The sequence below is a fragment of the Lathyrus oleraceus genome, chromosome 3, assembly GCF_024323335.1.
Source record: "Lathyrus oleraceus cultivar Zhongwan6 chromosome 3, CAAS_Psat_ZW6_1.0, whole genome shotgun sequence".
Classification (NCBI taxonomy): Eukaryota; Viridiplantae; Streptophyta; class Magnoliopsida; order Fabales; family Fabaceae; genus Lathyrus; species Lathyrus oleraceus.
This window is the reverse complement of record NC_066581.1, coordinates 368,886,604-368,906,487: the sequence shown is the minus strand read 5'-3', so window position 1 is coordinate 368,906,487 and position 19,884 is coordinate 368,886,604. Positions and strand designations below refer to the sequence as shown.

The window sequence follows — 19,884 nt, the reverse complement described above, 5'->3', positions numbered from 1 at the left end:
AGTTAATCCTGGACGTTGGATATTGAAATAAGTTTGACTTTTATTTTAAAACTCTATAAAGTAATACAAACGGGTGATGGTGATGAATCGACAGTGTAAATCTTTTTACACTGACAGTGCATAGTAATTAATCTCATAAAAATATACCAATTGATATTCTATCTTGCAATACCAATTGACCAATTATTAATGTTATAAAAAATGTTCTCTCTTATACTTATTAATATTGGTATGTTTCTTTTATTAATAATTAGTCTCTTCAGACTTCATTGGTTACTCTATTGGTCCCAATCGATAACAGTTAGAGCACATATGAGCTCAAATTGTTACAATTGATAATAGATAGATTGCATAGGAACTCAATTGGTCTCAACTGACAACTAATTGAGCATTTAAGGGAGTATGGGATATTACATTCTCCCACCCTTAAATTGAAATTTGCCCCCGAATTTCTTCCACTTAACGAACAAACAAACAATTCTTGCATTAACGTCTTAGGCCAACACTTGACTTCTCTTCGATTTCAAGCCTCTGAGATACTCATTCTTTTAACTTGTCCTTGCTAACAAATTTCCTTCTTTCATGAACTCTTGAAACTTCTTGATTTCCAACATAATATTACCTTGATATTGGATTAACATTTAAACTTGCTCCCATTCAATTCATTTGATATACCACTCTACATCAGTTGGTCACTTTCCTCCCGAAAATCACGACTTCCTTTCCTTGCACTAAGTTGCACAAAACATTAGTTCTTCCCCTTTCTTTCTTTTCTTTCTGATATCTCTATCTCTCATACCTACTCTTTCTACTACTTCTTATCTTCTTCTTGGTTTTTTCAATCCACACCACACAAAATACATATATAATATATATAATATCAAGTAGTAATAAAAATAGGATTTAATTAAAATACACTGACAGTGTAAAGGGATTTTACACCGTGAGTTAATCCTGGACGTTGGATATTGAAATAAGTTTGACTTTTACTTTAAAACTCTATAAAGTAATACAAACGGGTGATGGTGATGAATCGACAGTGTAAATCTTTTTACACTGACAGTGCATAGTAATTAATCTCATAAAAATATCCCAATTGATATTTTATCTTCCAATACCAATTGACCAATTATTAATGTTATAAAAAATGTTCTCTCTTATACTTATTAATATTGGTATGTTTCTTTTATTAATAATTAGTTTCTTCAGACTTCATTGGTTACTCTATTGGTCCCAATTGCTAACAGTTAGAGCACATATGAGCTCAAATTGTTACAATTGATAATAGATAGATTGCATAGGAACTCAATTGGTCTCAACTGACAACTAATTGAGCATTTAAGGGAGTATGGGATAGTACATTCTCCCCCCCTTAAATTGAATCTAGCCCCCGAATTTCTTCCACTTAACAAACAAACAAACAATTCTTGCATTAACGTCTTAGGCCAACACTTGACTTCTCTTCGATTTCAAGCCTCTGAGATACTCATTCTGTTAACTTGTCCTTGCTAACAAATTTCCTTCTTTCATGAACTCTTGAAACTTCTTGATTTGCATCATAATCTTACCTTGATATTGGATTAACATTTAAACTTTCTCCCATTCAATTCATTTGATATACCACTCTACATCAGTTGGTCACTTTCCTCCCGAAAATCACGACTTCCTTTCCTTGCACTAAGTTGCACAAAACATTAGTTCTTCCCCTTTCTTTCTTTTCTTTCTGATATCTCTATCTCTCCTACCTACTCTTTCTACTACTTCTTATCTTCTTCTTTTTTTTTTCAATCCACACCACACAAAATACATATATAATATATATCATACCAAGTAGTAATAAAAATAGGATTTAATTGAAATACACTGACAGTGTAAAAGGATTTTACACCGTCAGTTAATCCTGGACGTTGGATATTGAAATAAGGTTGACTTTTATTTTAAAACTCTATAAAGTAATACAAACGGGTGATGGTGATGAATCGACAGTGTAAATCTTTTTACACTGACAGTGCATAGTAATTAATCTCATAAAAATATACCAATTGATATTCTATCTTGCAATACCAATTGACCAATTATTAATGTTATAAAAAATGTTCTCTCTTATACTTATTAATATTGGTATGTTTCTTTTATTAATAATTAGTCTCTTCAGACTTCATTGGTTACACTATTGGTCCCAATTGATAACAGTTAGAGCACATATGAGCTAAAATTGTTACAATTGATAATAGATAGATTGCATAAGAACTCAATTGGTCTCAACTGACAACTAATTGAGCATTTAAGGGAGTATGGGATATTACATTCTCCCCCCCTTAAATTGAAATTCGCCCCCGAATTTCTTCCACTTAACAAACAAACAAACAATTCTTGCATTAACGTCTTAGGCTAACACTTGACTTCTCTTCGATTTAAAGCCTCTGAGATACTTATTCTTTTAACTTGTCTTTGCTAACAAATTTCCTTCTTTCAGGAACTCTTGAAACTTCTTGATTTCCATCATAATCTTACCTTGATATTGGACTAACATTTAAACTTTCTCCCATTTAATTCATTTGATATACCACTCTACATCAGTTGGTCACTTTCCTCCCGAAAATCACGACTTCCTTTCCTTGCACTAAGTTACATAAAACATTAGTTCTTCCTCTTTCTTTCTTTTCTTTCTGATATCTCTATCTCTCCTACCTACTCTTTCTACTACTTCTTATCTTCTTCTTGTTTTTTTCAATCCACACCACACAAAATACATATATAATATATATAATATCAAGTAGTAATAAAAATAGGATTTAATTAAAATACACTGACAGTGTAAAGGGATTTTACACCGTGAGTTAATCCTGGACGTTAGATATTGAAATAAGTTTGACTTTTACTTTAAAACTCTATAAAGTAATACAAACGGGTGATGGTGATGAATCGACAGTGTAAATCTTTTTACACTGACAGTGCATAGTAATTAATCTCATAAAAATATCCCAATTGATATTCTATCTTGCAATACCAATTGACCAATTATTAATGTTAGAAAAAATGTTCTCTCTTATACTTATTAATATTGGTATGTTTCTTTTATTAATTATTAGTCTCTTCAGACTTCATTGGTTACTCTATTGGTCCCAATTGCTAAGAGTTAGAGCACATATGAGCTCAAATTGTTACAAATGATAATAGATAGATTGCATAGGAACTCAATTGGTCTCAACTGACAACTAATTGATCATTTAAGGGAGTATGGGATATTACATTCTCCCCCCCCCCCCTTAAATTGAAATTCGCCCCCGAATTTCTTCCACTTAACAAACAAACAAACAATTCTTGCATTAACGTCTTAGGCCAACACTTGACTTCTCTTCGATTTCAAGCCTCTGAGATACTCATTCTTTTAACTTGTCCTTGCTAACAAATTTCCTTCTTTCATGAACTCTTGAAACTTCTTGATTTGCATCATAATCTTACCTTGATATTGGATTAACATTTAAACTTGCTCCCATTCAATTCATTTGATATACCACTCTACATCAGTTGGTCACTTTCCTCCCGAAAATCACGACTTCCTTTCCTTGCACTAAGTTGCACAAAACATTAGTTCTTCCCCTTTCTTTCTTTTCTTTCTGATATCTCTATCTCTCCTACCTACTCTTTCTACTACTTCTTATCTTCTTCTTTTTTTTTTCAATCCACACCACACAAAATACATATATAATATATATAAATCAAGTAGTAATAAAAATAGGATTTAATTGAAATACACTGACAGTGTAAAGGGATTTTACAACGTCAGTTAATCCTGGACGTTGGATATTGAAATAAGTTTGACTTTTATTTTAAAACTCTATAAAGTAATACAAACGGGTGATGGTGATGAATCGACAGTGTAAATCTTTTTACACTGACAGTGCATAGTAATTAATCTCATAAAAATATCCCAATTGATATTCTATCTTGCAATACCAATTGACCAATTATTAATGTTATAAAAAATGTTCTCTCTTATACTTATTAATATTGGTATGTTTCTTTTATTAATAATTAGTCTCTTCAGACTTCATTGGTTACTCTATTGGTCCCAATTGCTAAGAGTTAGAGCACATATGAGCTCAAATTGTTACAATTGATAATAGATAGATTGCATAGGAACTCAATTGGTCTCAACTGACAACTAATTGAGCATTTAAGGGAGTATGGGATATTACATTCTCCCCCCCCCCTTAAATTGAAATTCGCCCCCGAATTTCTTCCACTTAACAAACAAACAAAAAATTCTTGCATTAACGTCTTAGGCCAACACTTGACTTCTCTTAAATTTCAAGCCTCTGAGATACTCATTCTTTTAACTTGTCCTTGCTAACAAATTTCCTTCTTTCATGAACTCTTGAAACTTCTTGATTTCCATCATAATCTTACCTTGATATTGATTTAACATTTAAACTTGCTCCCATTTAATTCATTTGATATACCACTCTACATTAGTTGGTCACTTTCCTCCCGAAAATCACGACTTATTTTCCTTGCACTAAGTTGCACAAAACATTAGTTCTTCTCCTTTCTTTCTTTTCTTTCTGATATCTCTATCTCTCCTACCTACTCTTTCTACTACTTCTTATCTTCTTCTTTTTTTTTTCAATCCACACCACATAAAATACATATATAATATATATAATATCAAGTAGTAATAAAAAATAGGATTTAATTGAAATACACTGACAGTGTAAAGGGATTTTACACTGTCAGTTAATCCTGGACGTTGGATATTGAAATAAGTTTGACTTTTATTTTAAAACTCTATAAAGTAATACAAACGGGTGATGGGGATGAATCGACAGTGTAAATCTTTTTACACTGACAATGCATAGTAATTAATCTCATAAAAAAATCCCAATTGATATTCTATCTAGCAATATCAATTGACCAATTATTAATGTTATAAAAAATGTTCTCTCTTATACTTATTAATATTGGTATGTTTCTTTTATTAATAATTAGTCTCTTCAGACATCATTGGTTACTCTATTGGTCCCAATTGATAACAGTTAGAGCACATATGAGGCCAAATTGTTACAATTGATAATAGATAGATTGCATAGGAACTCAATTGGTCTCAACTGATAACTAATTGAGCATTTAAGGGAGTATGGGATATTACATTCTCCCCCCCCCCCTTAAATTGAAATTCGCCCCCGAATTTCATCCACTTAACAAACAAACAAACAATTCTTGCATTAACGTCTTAGGCCAACACTTGACTTCTCTTCGATTTCAAGCCTCTGAGATACTCATTCTTTTAACTTGTCCTTGCTAACAAATTTCCTTCTTTCATGAACTCTTGAAACTTCTTGATTTCCATCATAATCGTACCTTGATATTGGATTAACATTTAAACTTGCTCCCATTCAATTCATTTGATATACCACTCTACATCAGTTGGTCACTTTCCTCCCGAAAATCACGACTTCCTTTCCTTGCACTAAGTTGCACAAAACATTAGTTCTTCCCCTTTCTTTCTTTTCTTTCTGATATCTCTATCTCTCCTACCTACTCTTTCTACTACTTCTTATCTTCTTCTTTTTTTTTTCAATCCACACCACATAAAATACATATATAATATATATAATATCAAGTAGTAATAAAAATAGGATTTAATTGAAATAGACTGACAGTGTAAAGGGATTTTACACCGTTAGTTAATCCTGGACGTTGGATATTGAAATAAGTTTGACTTTTCTTTTAAAATTCTATAAAGTAATACAAACGGGTGATGGTGATGAATCGACAGTGTAAATCTTTTTACACTGACAATGCATAGTAATTAATCTCATAAAAATATCCCAATTGATATTCTATCTTCCAATACCAATTGACCAATTATTAATGTTATAAAAAATGTTCTCTCTTATACTTATTAATATTGGTATGTTTCTTTTATTAATAATTAGTCTCTTCAGACTTCATTGGTTACTCTATTGGTCCCAATTGCTAACAGTTAGAGCACATATGAGCTCAAATTGTTACAATTGATAATAGATAGATTGCATAGGAACTCAATTGGTCTCAACTGACAACTAATTTTGCATTTAAGGGAGTATGGGATATTACATTCTCCCCCCTTAAATTGAAATTCGCCCCCGAATTTCTTCCACTTAACAAACAAACAAACAATTCTTGCATTAACGTCTTAGGCCAACACTTGACTTCTCTTCGATTTCAAGCCTCTGAGATACTCATTCTTTTAACTTGTCCTTGCTAACAAATTTCTTTCTTTCATGAACTCTTGAAACTTCTTGATTTCCATCATAATCTTACCTTGATATTGGACTAACATTTAAACTTTCTCCTATTTAATTCATTTGATATACCACTCTACATCAGTTGGTCACTTTCCTCCCGAAAATCACGACTTCCTTTCCTTGCACTAAGTTACACAAAACATTAGTTCTTCCCCTTTCTTTCTTTTCTTTCTGATATCTCTATCTCTCCTACCTACTCTTTCTACTACTTCTTATCTTCTTCTTCTTTTTTTCAATCCACACCACCCAAAATACATATATAATATATATAATATCAAGTAGTAATAAAAATAGGATTTAATTGAAATACACTGACAGTGTAAAAGGATTTTACACCGTCAGTTAATCCTGGACGTTGGTTATTGAAATAAGTTTGACTTTTATTTTAAAACTCTATAAAGTAATACAAACGGGTGATGATGATGAATCGACAGTGTAAATCTTTTTACACTGACAGTGCATAGTAATTAATCTCATAAAAATATCCCAATTGATATTCTATCTTCCAATACCAATTGACCAATTATTAATGTTATAAAAAATATTCTCTCTTATACTTATTAATATTGGTATGTTTCTTTTATTAATAATTAGTCTCTTCAGACTTCATTGGTTACTCTATTGGTCCCAATTGCTAACAATTAGAGCACATATGAGCTCAAATTGTTACAATTGATAATAGATAGATTGCATAGGAACTCAATTGGTCTCAACTGACAACTAATTGAGCATTTAAGGGAGTATGGGATATTATATTCTCCCCCCCTAAATTGAAATTCGCCCCCGAATTTCTTCCACTTAACAAACAAACAAACAATTCTTGCATTAACGTCTTAGGCCAACACTTGACTTTTCTTCGATTTCAAGCCTCTGAGATACTCATTCTTTTAACTTGTCCTTGCTAACAAATTTCCTTCTTTCATGAACTCTTGAAACTTCTTGATTTCCATCATAATCTTACCTTGATATTGGATTAACATTTAAACTTGCTCCCATTTAATTCATTTGATATACCACTCTACATCAGTTGGTCACTTTCCTCCCGAAAATCACGACTTCCTTTCCTTGCACTAAGTCGCACAAAACATTAGTTCTTCCCATTTCTTTCTTTTCTTTCTGATATCTCTATCTCTCCTACCTATTCTTTCTACTACTTCTTATCATCTTCTTTTTTTTTTCAATCCACACAACACAAAATACATATATAATATATATAATATCAAGTAGTAATAAAAATAGGATTTAGTTGAAATACACTGACAGTGTATAGGGATTTTACACCGTCAGTTAATCCTGGACGTTGGATATTGAAATAAATTTGACTTTTATTTTAAAACTCTATAAAGTAATACAAACGGGTGATGGTGATGAATCGACAGTGTAAATCTTTTTACACAGACAGTGCATAGTAATTAATCTCATAAAAATATCCCAATTGATATTCTATCTTCCAATACCAATTGACCAATTATTAATATTATAAAAAATGTTCTCTCTTATACTTATTAATATTGGTATGTTTCTTTTATTAATAATTAGTCTCTTCAGACTTCATTGGTTACTCTATTGGTCCCAATTGCTAACAGTTAGAGCACATATGAGCTTAAATTGTTACAATTGATAATAGATAGATTGCATAGGAACTCAATTGGTCTCAACTGACAACTAATTGAGCATTTAAGGGAGTATGGGATATTACATTCTCCCCCCCTTAAATTGAAATTCACCCCCGAATTTCTTCCACTTAACAAACAAACTAACAATTTTTGCATTAACGTCTTAGGCCAACACTTGACTTCTCTTCGATTTCAAGCCTCTGAGATACTCATTCTTTTAACTTGTCCTTGCTAACAAATTTCCTTCTTTCATGAACTCTTGAAACTTCTTGATTTCCATCATAATCTTATCTTGATATTGGATTAACATTTAAACTTGCTCCCATTTAATTCATTTGATATACCACTCTACATCAGTTGGTCACTTTCCTCCCGGAAATCACGACTTCCTTTCCTTGCACTAAGTTACACAAAACATAATTACGATATCTTATCTTGACTTGGTTAATCAATACTCATTAATTCTTCATAAGAAAACTTGTTGATTCCTTGACCTCATATAATATTGACTACTCTTATCTTATTATTCCTTCAACAAATGTGACAAAGTTATAATCCATCTATCGACAATCTCATCAACTTCACTTGATCTGATATTGTATGTTACAAGCCATTACTCCTACTGTTTCACTTCTCTCGTACTACTCCAATAAGATATCACCATTAGCACATGATTGTCTTACTCCCATTCTTATGAGTAACTATCTCACTGATCCTCATAATCTTGATTGAGCTCCTTCATCCATCTCCTTCTACTGCGCTACTCTGATTCCAACAATGGAACACCTAGGGTTCTTAGGCACCACTTGTTAGCTAACAATTTGCATAGAAGACCATGTTTATCCTGTAGAATTCCCATCTCCCAATACAGTACTAGGGCCTTACTAACATCTATTAGTGGAATAAATTTCTTACTGACACACAAAGACTTAGAATATGACTAACACCCTCCATAAGATAGATACACATGAATCAAGCGACTACAATCATAAAAGTGTATGACATTCATATTTGTTTTATGCTTGAATGAACTTATCCAAATTAGTTTGATAATACCTGATTCTTGTTATTATATTCCATATCACATCCTCTTATAGATTCTGATTCATTTAAGGTTTCTGCTAACACAAGATCTCGACCAATAACAAAATAATACCATCAAGGAACTTCAAGTCATTAACGAGACGCCACTTCCAAGAAACCTTAAGCAAACTAGACTCTAACTATGAGTTTCCATACTAGTCTCAGAGTCACACCACGCTTCTCACCTTTAGGAATAACATTGCACTTCCTATCCAAGACCCTTCATCTCAATGTCCAGATCCATCTTCAATAATCTTAGCTCATGCTCTTACTAATAGACAACCTGAGTTACATGGTTAACTTCAGGAATATCTGATTCTCATTCCTCCTCGGAAGTATAACTCATGAATCCTTCCAATATGGTAGAGTATCATTGTATGCAAAAGTACTACTCTCCTGGGGGTCCTCATCTGAAGCCATGAATCCAAGAAATTATTGAATGCCATATTCTGACTAACCACTTTACACCTTACCAACACATACAAGATATCGAACTAATCCCTTCCATATCACCACTTACTAAGTCTCTTCAAACTTCACTCCTTATAGTTCTCATTATCCATAATAGTGATACACCCAAGACTTATTCACACCGCGTATGGTTCACTAGGTTGATTTCCAAAATATTTAAAATTTTACAAAACTTCCTATGATAATAATTTTAAGATATACACTATAAACAATAGTAATAAACCGAATATTTAAGGGGGAAAATAGACTATTATATCATTCAAGATTTCCATATTTATCTATAATCTCATAGATTTCTTTTTTTTTTCTTTTTTTTTTATAGTCTAATATCCTAAATTTTTTTAATAATATCATTTTATTAAATCAAAAGAGTTGCACAGGTATAAATCGAGGCACCATTCAAAAATAAATCAAAGTATATGATGGTTAAAAAAAAAATCTTACGAATCTTACTAATCTATTATGTATTATAATATATTATTTTTGAAGTTGCAGATTATATCATGACATGTCATATACAATATAAATATTTTTTTCTTCATAATATATTAAATTTGAAGCAATCAATTATATCACGACATGTCATATGCCATATAACTTTGTTTTTTCCACATCATCTTTCCTTTTTCTTTTTTTATAGTCTTATATCTTAAAAAATATTAATAATACTATTTTGTTAAACCAAAAGACTAACAGAAAATTAAACTGATAACACCATTCAAAAATAAAATAAAATATATGATGGTTGAAAAAATTATAATGAAAAAATATTTAAAATTTTACAAAACTTCCTGATGATAATAATTTTAAGATATACACTATAAATAAACCGAGTATTTAAGGGGAAAATAGACTATTTATAATTATAAGAACGCATCCAATAGAAAACATAAAGTAATCTACTTACACCTCTCCAATTATATGTATAATTATAAAAAGATAATATATTATAATAGATTAAATCTGAAGTTGTGATTTATATCACGACAAGTCATATGCCATATAACTTTATTTTTGTAACATCAACTAAAATCCTATGTGTCACCCTTAGAATTAAATCTAACAACAAATTTGCTCAATTGCTCTTCTACACTTCGACTTCTATTCCTATAACATATATTACAATAACTTTCATATTATCTATCCTCACAAATTAATTTTAATAGTTTTTTCGTTATCTTTCAATTATATCATTCAAGATTCCCATTTTTATCTATACTCTGATGGATTTCTTTTTTTTTTCTTCTTCTTTTTTTTTATAGTCTAATATCCTAAAAAGTAGTAATAATATCATTTTGTCAAATCGAAAGAGTTGCACAAGTATATATTGAGACACCATTTAAAAATAAAATAAAAAATATGATGGTTAAAAAAAATTATAATAAAAACTATTTAAAATTCTTACAAAACTTACTAATCTATTATGTATTATAATATATAAAATTTAAAGTTGCGCATTATATTACAACATGTCATATACCATATAACTATATTTTGATCATAATATATTAAATTTGAAGCTGCCGATTACATCACAACATGTCATATGCCATATATGCCATATAACTCTATTTTGTCCCATCATCTTTTCTTTTTTCTTTTTTTTATAGTCCTATATCTTAAAATATATTAATAATACTATTTTGTTAAATCAAAAGACTAACACAAATATAAACCAATAACACCATTCAAAAATAAAATAAAATAAGATATATTATGGTTTAAAAAAATTATAATGAAAAAATATTTAAAATCTTACAAAATTTCATAATGATAATAATTTTAAGATATAAACTGTAAACAATAGTAATAACCATATATGTAAGGGGAAAATAGACTATTTATAATTATAAGAATGCATCTAATGAAAAACATAAAATACTCTACTTACACCTCTTCATTTTATGTATTATTAAAAAAAGATAATCTATCTATTATAATATATTAAAATCTGAAGCTGCATTTTATATCGCGACATGCCATATGAAATATAACTTTATTTTTGCATAATCAATTAAAATTTTATGTTTCACCCTTAGAATTGAATCTAACAACAAATTTTCTTAATTGCTCTTCATCACTATGACTTCTATTTCTAAAACATATTTTACAATAACTTTATTATTATCTATGCTCGCAATTTAAGTTTAATACTTTTTTCATTATCTTTCAATTGTATAATTCAAGTTTCTCATATTTATCTATACTCTCATGGATATCTTTTTTTATAGTCTAATATCTTAAAGAATATTAATAATATAATTTTATTAAATCAAAAGAGTTGCACAAGTATAAATCGAGAAACGATTCAAAAATAAAATAAATTCTTGAAACGTAATGACTAAAATAGCCACTGATAATAATGATCCACATAAAAGAGCTGCATAGCCCAATATCATCATACTTACGTGTATCATTAGCCAATGGAATTGTAGAGCGGGTACTAATATTACGGATTGATGCATTTTGGTTAAAAGACCCGAAGTCGCAAAGCCTTGGGTAAAAATAACACTTGGTGCAATTATTGTACTTAAAAGGTTTTTATCCTTTTTAAAAAAAGGAACCATATGAAAAATGGAAAAACCCCATGAAAGAAAGATTAGGGATTGATGGCTAAAAAAATTATAATAAAAAATATTTAAAATTCTTACGAATCTTACTAATCTATTATGTATTACAATATATTATTTTTGAAGTTACGGATTATATCATGACATGTTTAAAGCTAGCGGAAATATACCCGAATGTATCGCACGTTCGAACATACAACAGAGTCGCCATGGAACTTTATTTATTATCGAAGGAAAGGGAAAACATCGATAAAACCCGAGTGAAAGAGATATGTTGGGTAAGTAAGTCGATTATGCAAGGGGAAGGTATTAACACCCCAAACATCCATGGTACTCCATGGGAACCATTTTGATTGTTCTCGCTCGAATAAGTGCTATATAAAGATTACTCATAAAAGAATAGGGAAAAGAAAAGAAATAGATAAAGTGCTCGGTGAGGATTGGGGCCCTCATGCCTACGTATCCTCATAGTGCAATGAGGAATTCAGAGCTCCGTAGTTCAAAGAACTAGTAGTGGAAGATGAAAAGAAGTGTGATCAAAGTATGGTCTGAACTAAAGAATTGTGTTTTGAACTCCAACAAGGTGAAAAAATAAATCCAAGAGTAAGGTGGCTATTACCAGTACGCGAGCTAGCAGGACTGGCTCTATAGGGAAACACCGAAAAGACGAACAAATAAGTGTTTGGGCACGGTCCCAAACATCTCTTGGTTCACAAGGTGACGCAAGAAGGAGCACAAAGAGGTAGTGTATTTGGCTCGAAGATAGCTGGTATATTACATGGAGTGAAGGAAGGTAGAATATGAAGGTATCATGGAAATGAATGGAATGAAGTGACCAAAGTCACAGAATTGAATGTCTGGTGACAAGTGACTGAATAAGTATTGTTTGAAACCGAAAGGTGAAAGTGTATTAGCATCCATAAGAGAAATAAGATTTGTACCATAGAGGGAAACAACTTTAACTAATACGTGGACTAGCAGGACTTTCGCTATAGGGTGATTAGCCAAAAAGGAAGGAATTAAGTGTTTGGGCACAATCCCAAACAACTCTAGGTAGAAATGCGGACTTTACGTTAGTCGTCCTAAAAGGGTGTGTATGGAATTCCAAAAAAAGTGTGTTTCGACGTCAAAGGAATAGTATGTCACTGGGTGAACGATTCAAGATCGAAGGTAGGTAATGAATAGTGAAAGAGATGGATGATGCCCTAAGGCGGAAGGAAGAATAATTTAAGTATGCTCGCCAAGGATTCGCATCCCAGTGCCTACAGAATGGTATCAAAATGTATTTGTCCAAGCAACAGGGACTCACAAGACAAACCCAATTTCAATGATGAAGAGTATAATTTGTACGAACAGAATGGTATCAAAAGGTATTTGTCCAAGCAACGGGAACTCACAAGACAAACCCAATTTCAGATGTTAACTGCCATGAAACAAGGAGAGAGAGAGAGATTTGTCTAAGCAACGGGGACTAACGAGACAAACACCACTTCAAGGAATGATTGTAGTACTGTAGTACAAGGAATAGTGTATCACTAGATGGGGAACAAACAATTCGAGATCAAAGAAGAACAATATCTTGGACCTAAGAAGAGATAGACTCTAAATCGAAGAGCAAGGTAGGAATTTACCAGTACATGGGCTAGTAAGACCGCCACTATAGGGTAAAGCCAAAAAGAAAGGCTGAATTAAGTGTTTGGGCATAGTCCCAAACAACTCTCAATTGATAAGGTGGATTGTCGTTAAATCGTCCCAAAAGGATAGACAGGGAGTCCAAGGATAAGTATGATTGATCTCAAAAGATGGTATAGATTGAATGAATGAAGAATGATTGATTGATAAATAGGGTAGCTCGTGAAGAAACTGGATTCTCCTACCTACGTATCCTTATAGTGCAATAAGGAAATCAGAGCTTTCGTAGTTCAGCCCACTATGGCTGAAAACAAGGTGATTGGAGGCAAAAGAATATGATTGAATGATTGAATTGAAATGATTAGAATGAAGGATGGAATGATAAGAGACTTGATAGTTATTAGATAAGAATCACACTAAAGTCTATGAGTAAAGGCGGATACGATAAGTAACGAGCCAAATGTCTCGCACCCAAAGATATCCAGAATGAGTGTAGGAAAGCTCCAGTCTCATTCCTTCTTTACTTCTTAAGGCTTATGGCATGTAATTCTCATCTTAACTTTCAAGTTGAGAGAAGGGAATCTTTGTTGTTGTTCCTTGTACTTGAAGATGACCTTATCACATTCGATTCGAATTGCACTAAAGTCTGTGAATGGAGGTGAATACGATGAGCGTTGGGTCATTCATCCTATACCTAAAGATACTCAGAATAGGGGTAGGAATTCTCGAGTCCCATTCCTTCTCCATTGCTCAAGGCTCGTGTCGTACAACTTGAATTATGATTGATAAGTTGTCGATGAAGTCCTTGCTTGTTGTATGATGCTTTATGAAGAGAGAGACTTGTCAATCGTATGATTAGAATTGTGCTAAAGTCTATGAATATAGGTGAATACGATAAGCGATGGGTCATTCTTCCCATACCCAAAGACACCCATAATAGGGGTAGTAATTCTCCAGTCCCACTCCTTCTCTATTACTTAAGGCTCATGCTACACAATTCTAACTTTCATTCAACAAGCTCTTGTAGTTTACCACCTTTGCTTTCTTGTATTATCCACTGCTTGGTATGACTGAGGATGCTTTGATTGAAGATCTTTACTTGAGGCTTCGAGCTTCACAACTCAGAAGAAAAAGTCTTATTAAGTGACCAAGGGTCTTTTGGTCACTCAATTTAGACTGTGAGATTATACAAGTTCAAAGCATTTAATTGATCAAAATTGTTTTTGATCAATTTGAATCAGAGGGTTAATATTTAGTTTGGAAGTTAGGTTAGGGCCTAATCTAAAGATGAGAGTTGTTAGAGCATATCCTAAGGGATCATGCATTGGTTAATCATAGCTTGATTAACAACCTAAGCCTAAGGGATCATGACTTAAAAATCCGATTGAAAATCTAAGTAAAAATTCCTAAGGGAGCATGCCATTCAATGGTCAAGATGCCAAAATGACCCCTAAGGATAAAATGGTCAAATCACAAAAATATTGATGTTAGGAACCAAATTAAATTCTAATAAAAAATTAGCTATGTCTAAAATGTAAACAACTTCTAAAATTATTCTAAATGTTCGAAATGAATCAAAATCGACTAAACTCAAAAATCAAATAAATTCTAAAAGGTCAATTAAATCCTAATGTCAATTAAATTCTACAAATTCAATTAACTCCTAATGCCAATTAAATTCTACAAATTCAATTAAATCCTAATGTCAATTAACTTCTAAACATTCAATTAAATCCTAATGCCAATTAAATTCTACAAATTCAATTAAATCCTAATGTCAATTAACATTCTACAAATTCATTTAAATCCTAATGGTTTGGATTAGCCTAGGTAAAATTGATTAACTAATTAAACTAAAAGCAATTAAGTACAATTAAGCTAACATATTGGGGTGCAGAACCTGGCAGATTAGGATGTGCAGCGGATAACTTAGGCCCGGGAACCACCTGCCCAGATTGATGATCCATTGGATAGAAGGGGGTGCACATGTGATTTGAGTGTATCGAGTGAATGAAGCGCTTGGGCTTTCGGCCCAAAATCAATGCCGGTCCAAACTTCGACCCTGGATGAGTTATCTTCTGAGGCTACCATGAAGCTCCTTAAGCTGCACCACGAAAAAATGCTTCTGCATCGGCGGATCCAGTCGGGTTTAAGAGTCGCAAACCTCACTCATTCGATGTTCCCAAATCGGAGTTTGGTTCAGACTGCGAATCTAATCGGAATCAAGAATGTGATTGCTTCTGATCGAACTTCTCTATGTAATCCATCACTATTGTCGCGGCGTGTATGTGGTCAGATTTCCCCATGTCTTTACGTGCATTTTCTTCTTCAATTCGTGCGAAATGTATGAGCAGGGCCATGAACCGGGTTCACAATGTGGTTTCCTCTCCAGGTCGGATTCGTTGTCGTCTTTGTTAACTTCAGATTGCAAGATTCAAAGCCAGAACTAGAAATCTATGCAACTTAGCATCCTGTGCGTGGAATGGTGAAGTATTACATATGAACCGAGAGTAGAATCAAGAAAACGAATCTGTCTCGGACTTATCGCGGTAGGTTGCGAAATCAGAGCTCCGACGCTATGCCCCTTGGCGCTCAACAGGTATCCAAATCATTCCCTTCTCCCCTCTACCACCGATGCTGTTGCGATTCTGATGTTTTCAGAGTGAAGATTGCCATTTATGGGGATTGAAGTGTGATAGGGTTGAAGGTTGAAAAATGAATGAAGAAGCCTCCAGTGACGAAAGAAGGTTAGCTTTTATAATATCTCCCTTTCCAAAATGGTTTGAAACTCATCTTAAATTCCATGTAAATTCACTCCACATTCATAAATCAGTTAGAGTAATTGGTTGGAGTTTGTTAAGTTGGTTGTGGAATTCTGTTTTGTGAGGATTCTGTTAGGAGTATTGGATATGCTGCAAATTGAAGGGTTGGTTAGAAGCCTCCAAAACAGGGCGATGGTGGTGGTTGTTAGGAATGGAAAATTCCTTCTGCTCCATTTTTCCTTGTTTTTGTTTATGGTTAAATGTGTTTTCGTCGCACATGCTGCTAGACTGTTATTTGCTTGAAATGCTTTTACTCTGTTTTGCAGTTTACAGGAAAAATGAACATCATCCAAAACAACAGGAATTTAGAAAATACGAACGGCCCTCGGGAGCTTCACCAATGCAAACCACTTTGCCAACCATTATGACATAAAGAGTCTCGATCAATCACGGAAAAGCACAACGACACAGGGAGCTCCTAATCATGAGCAGTATTGACCAGTACTGTCAGACTCTCCATGAATGTGATCATTGAAAATATATATTTAAAAGTGCTGCCTTGGCATAACTTTGCAAATTAAGGTCACTGCAACCCGGTATCTTTCCATTAGCACAATCATCAAGCTAACTGCACCATGTTTTATCAGCTATGATGACCTTCTTGACTCTTGGAAGCAGTGAGAGGATGGTCGATAGCCGAGCTGCATGCCTGCGGGTATGAGCTGTGTTATTTTTTGCATTGCCGTTAAATTCTGTTTCCGTCCTGAACTGTTGTGGGTTTTTTTTCTTATCATGTTCTATTATTATGATGCTGATATAACTCATTGTCGGATTTGGACCGACTTTTGCAGATTCTCCATTACCTTTGGCTGATCGTGAACGTTTTACGTAAGTAATAAACATCTTCCTCATCGCCTTGCTTGCAATAGACAGAGTAGTTTCCTTGGTAAGTCATAATTCATGTGCTACTTTTCTTACTGATTTCTTTACTTCATCATCATACCCATCAACTGCTGAAGCAATTGCATCCTTGACAATCTTTTCAAACAAATTTCCATAGATTTCTGCATGAGCTGCCTCAACCGTCTGTTGAAGTACACAGAGCATTACACGCAGCTTCAAGAAAGCAACATCTCATCATTCAGCTCCCCATCAGCAACACATTGCTGAAGCTTTTGGCGATAAATTTCTTCATGAAGTTCATTGCCCATTTATGGATCTAAATGCAGCTCGTCACAATTTTTTTGCAGGGATGTTGTATCCCACTGCGCCGAAATGGCACTGCTACTGACTTCAGCTATTTGCACCAACACACATTTTTTTCATTTCTTCCATGTAATGAATATTGATGACTATGTATGCATGTAATTTCCTTGCGTATTCGAAATGATATGGACAGATTTGAATCATTGAATTTTTTATGAGAAGAATGGAAAACTTCTAAACACAAATATTAACTCCAAATTTGATCATATATTCTAACCACTTCCACTTATTTTGTATAAAATGTGCATGAAACAATCATGATCCTCTGGCATAATGCAAAATGAACTTTCCTATTTTGCAATACAACCAATATCCGTATAAATGTACCAATTAGTAAGCTCAAAATAATAAAAAATCAAATCAATTGCTAAGCCGCACGTGCGATGCTTGTATAGAAGTTATGAGAAGTGACCTGATGTCCAAAAGCTCCCTGGATTAATGTTCTCTGGCAAATGGTTGATGCGGATGCCCCAAAATTGACATAAATGAAACACTCTTCATCACAGCCGAAATCAATGATGTTGGTCAATTGGCATTAGGATGTCATAAGTCAAATTCAGGTTATAGACCTTGATTGTCGACTTTGGTCAATTGGTTGACCAAAAAGTCAACTGTTGACCAAAGACCATTGTAATAAACTTGGCCAATCAAGGTATCCCTTTGTAATGAACGTGAATACTTAAGATGAAGAGAACTTGATATGATTGAAGTGAATCATTGCACCAGAGGCTTGATCGACTATCCAATGAAACACACCCAAGATCTTGACCTAACAAACGAATAATATGCACAAATGATTGAGTGAGCTTGATTGGACCAAAGATAGATGGGTGAACCATAAAGAATGGCAATGATCAGATGATGGGGCTTCAAACGGATCCAGTGAGATCTCTTGATAAACCCTAGACAAAAACCTCAGACATCACTTTAGCAAACCAACGCAACATGCACAAATGAGCGGTCGTGCCCCAAAATGAGATTAGGGTTAGAAGGGTCTACGCCAGGCGTGTTGGGTAAAATTAGGGTTATGCTTTATCAAGAAAGCACTGGTGAATCCTCAACACCAGGTACACACCCCATAATCAAATGCCACCATTAGGGTTTTGATTAATCACCAATCCAAAAGTCTACGAAGCAAGGCATTTGAACACCTATTACCCCTGATTAGGATTTTGGACCAAGCACAAAGCTCCACCAATAACTTCTCTGACCATGGGCCCACAACTAGGGTTTAGAAGCCCAGCTCATGTACAGAGGCCAAGCAACAATATCCCTCAAGATCAAGAATTAGGGTTGCAACCCACACGATGAGCAATGCCAAAATCTTCAATCCAAACCTGCTTTGCTAACCAAAATCCTTGAATCTATGATGTTTGTTAGTCAATGTTAACCATGAACGAATGATGAACATGAATGAGGTTAGATGGGTCTCTGGTTATAGGTTAGATGAAAAGCAAAGAGGGAGGGTAAATTTTGGGGTACTACAATGTCATATACCATATAACTATATTTTTTTTCATAATACATTAAATCTGAAACTCTCAATTATATCACGACATATCATATGCCATATATGCCATAGAACCCTATTTTATCCATATCATCTTTTATTTTCTTATAGTCTTATATCTTCAAAAATAATAATAATACTATTTTGTTAAATCAAAAGACTAACGTAAATATAAACCGATAACACCATTCAAAAATAAAATAAGATATATGATGGTTGAAAAAAATTATAATGAAAAAATATTTAAAATTTTACACAACTTTCTAATGATAATAATTTTAAGATACACACAATAAACAATAGTAATAAACCAAATATTTAAGGGGGAAAATAGACTATTTATAATTATAAGAACACATCTAATAGCAAACAGAAAATAATCTACTTACACCTCCTCAATAATATATATTATTATAAAAAGATATTATATTATAGTATATTAAATATGAAGTTACGATTTATATCGCGACATGTCATATGCCATATAACTGTATTTTTGTAACATCAATTAAAATCCTATGTGTCACCCTTAGAATTGAATCTAACAACAAATTCGCTCAATTGCTCTTCTACACGTCGACTTCTATTCCAAAAACATATTTTACAATAACTTTCTTATCATCTATTCTCACTGAAGGTGAGAAAAACAAGAGGGGGGGGGGGGGGGGGGGGGGGGGGTTT

General features: G+C 33.1%; 1 long non-coding RNA gene across 1 annotated transcript; it reads left to right on the top strand.

The window, feature by feature from the left end:
- The first annotated feature begins 15,752 nt into the window (after positions 1-15,752).
- On the top strand, positions 15,753-17,836 carry LOC127127758 (uncharacterized). Its single transcript, XR_007805447.1, has 4 exons — positions 15,753-16,412; positions 16,754-17,142; positions 17,279-17,373; positions 17,488-17,836. It is a non-coding gene; the product is annotated as an uncharacterized LOC127127758 (long non-coding RNA).
- The last annotated feature ends 2,048 nt before the right edge of the window (positions 17,837-19,884 follow it).